The following is a 2,867-nucleotide window of genomic DNA, read 5'->3' as shown; positions in this document are numbered from 1 at the left end:
ACATAACCTCGCTATTGTTTCCGACAGCTCATCGGCATTTCGAATTGGAATGACACTGTCAGCACGAAGTGCTTCCACAAAAGATCCTTGTCGAAGTCCTTTATTTTCCACTCCCGCTCGCCAGTCCTCACTCTCGGTATTACCGTACAATTTCGCCGACCAATGGTATAGTGGATCGCTTAGTGGTCACTATGTGTGTACTGCTCAATAACTCCTTCAACGAAGGGCTGCAGTATGTTATGTCGATGATGGATTCTCGAATGTGGTAGCGGAACCTTTGTTGCACAGTGTCACAACCAGCTTCGCCTAGCTTCCAACAAGCTGTAACCTACGTTGGTCAGCCTGCTATCCCACTCCACGGCCCAAGCGTTAAAGTTTCCTCCTATTACAACCGGCGTTCGTCCGACTAACGAGTCTGTTAGTGCATCCAACATCCGATGGTACTGCTCTGGTGTCCATCTCGGGGGAGCATAGCAAATATAGAAAAGTTTATCTTGGCAATCACGAACCCTTCGTGTGTGTTATCCACCACTTCTTGGACAGGGAAACCGCCTATTACTTGTATTGCAGCCATCCCTGCACTATCCACTACCCAGTTACCGTTATCGGGAAAAACACGATACGACTCTGCAATAATTGCAATGTCTCACTTTGTTTCTGTTCTCGACTGCCACAACAGTTGCTGTAAAATGTCGCAATGATTGAGACTAAGCTGGGTTATCTCCATCATCATTGGCCTGCCTTCGGCTTTATGTACGCAGAGCTTTTGAAGCCACCCGTCATGTTGTCGTTTCCGTCCTCCGATTTGCAGATCATGCACCTTGGTTGCTTCGTGCAGTGTCCCTTTTCTCCGCATTTTCTACACCTGTCCGGGTCCTTGCAGTTCCTCGACAGGTGTCCGAGGTCAAAGCATCTGAAGCATTGCTCCACCTGTTTGGTAACTCGCGGAGTGTCTCTCAGCGAGCTCACCGACCATCCGACTTTTATCTTACCGGTCTCCGCCAACTTGTTGCCAGCGGTCACCGGTAATCGCATCGCCGCTGTTTGAGTTCCTCCATAAGATTTCCAAATCCAGTTAGCCGCCGGTACATCCAGTTTGATCTGCTCGATCAGAACACCCTTTAGTTCCTCATCGGTCGTTATCTCATCTTGACCCTTTGCTCTCGACTACGGCTTCCTGCGATTGGGCTCTCACGTTCGCTTCGCACCCCAATGATTTAGTAACGAGTTCGCGGTAGGCCGAGCTCTTGATGGAAGGATCCTTCTTCAGCTCGAAGATCATCTCGCCCTTCTGAGCGCGCCTCGTTCTAACAACGATATCTCCCAACTCCTTTAGCTCTGGGTCCTCTCTCACTTTCTTGAGAAGAAACGTCGTAACGTTTGTTTCGACGATAAGTGTATCTCCTTTTTGCGCCTTCTGACGAGCCGAAGGTTTTCCTTCCTTCTTCTGCTCCCTTTTTGCTCTTCCTTCTTCTTCTGCTGTTTCCCGTGTTTCTTCTTCCGACCTACAACGATACTCCAACTTTCTCTCTGTTGGGTGTCGTCTTTTCCTCGGCAAAAGCCACAGCATCCTCGAGCGTCTGCTTTTTAGGTCCGCCTGGTCTTCCGTCTTCTGGCGAGAATCTTGTCCTCTTTGGAGTCACGGAAACAGGCGTGTTCTCCAAACCAATCTGCTTCTGCTTACCCTGTTTCGGAGGGGCTAGGAAGATAGTAGCCTTAGCCGACGCAAATGCTCGCTCAGCTACATCAGCCCTCCACGTTGCCGTGTCATACTCATTCACGGTAGACAGTAGCGCCTTTCGGATTCTGATGACCATCTCTTTAATGTCTTTATGGACAATGTTTCTCGCACATCCACGAACTTGTGGAGCTCCTCCACCAAGTGCATCGCTGCTTTGGGGTGGCTGGTTTTACCCCTTACGCGGTTGCCAGTCGCTGCGCCAAACCTGCCTCAGCATGAACAGACCATGCACTCCCCTTGGCCTAATAATGTATGTGTGTATATGTGTATGTGTGTATATGTTTTTATTTCTTTTTCAATTGCGAATGCAATTTACGCACTAACTCAGTACACGTACATTAGTAGATGCCAAGCTACCACACGGGGTGTACTGGAGTGTCGGGCTCTCATGGTGACAGCATGACTAAGTAATACCGACTAAACTCCATTGGGCACCGCCATTGTTCCCCCCAGGGACTACCTCTCGGTATTACTTCTGGGGGGATGGCTGTACTTGATGTACTCACTCACTCTCGCTCACGCGTTCATACATCCTGTATGAGGCTTACTTGGGTGCTCGCTCTGTCACACCCTGGTTCACTCTCTAACACTCCACACTTACTTTTGTGCTCACCCCTAACATACCGTGTGAGGCTCACTTGGATGCTCACCCTTTACTCCTCTGCCACGCCACGAGGTATCAATAGCTCAGTCCCAACATACTACACTACGACCCTCCCATTTTGGCATGAGGAAGTCCACATATTCGCCTATACACTCACTCTTGCCTTGCTTCGGGGTGGCTGGGTTCACCCCTTACGCGGTGGCCAGTCGCTGCGCCAAACCTACCTCAACGTGAACAGACCATTCACTCACTTTTTTTTGCGCTCGGCCCTTTCAGCTCCAACTAACCAATCACTAATTAGTCGTGCCCGTCTGTTGCGCGGTGCGCCAGATTCCTTGTAGCCTGCAGGCAATCTGGGTGGTTGCAGTCGAGACTTCGTTCCACTTCTCCATCGATTGACACATTCGCTGAATAAGGGTATCAGGGGTTGTGTCCCAGCCACAGACGTCAAGCATTGCTCTTCTATCGACGTCGAAGCGAGGACATACGAACAGTATGTGCTCGGCAGTTTCGTCGACACCT

The sequence above is a fragment of the Topomyia yanbarensis genome, unplaced genomic scaffold (assembly GCF_030247195.1).
Source record: "Topomyia yanbarensis strain Yona2022 unplaced genomic scaffold, ASM3024719v1 HiC_scaffold_47, whole genome shotgun sequence".
NCBI classification, from domain to species: domain Eukaryota; kingdom Metazoa; phylum Arthropoda; class Insecta; order Diptera; family Culicidae; genus Topomyia; species Topomyia yanbarensis.
Note: the sequence above shows the minus strand (reverse complement) of the source record.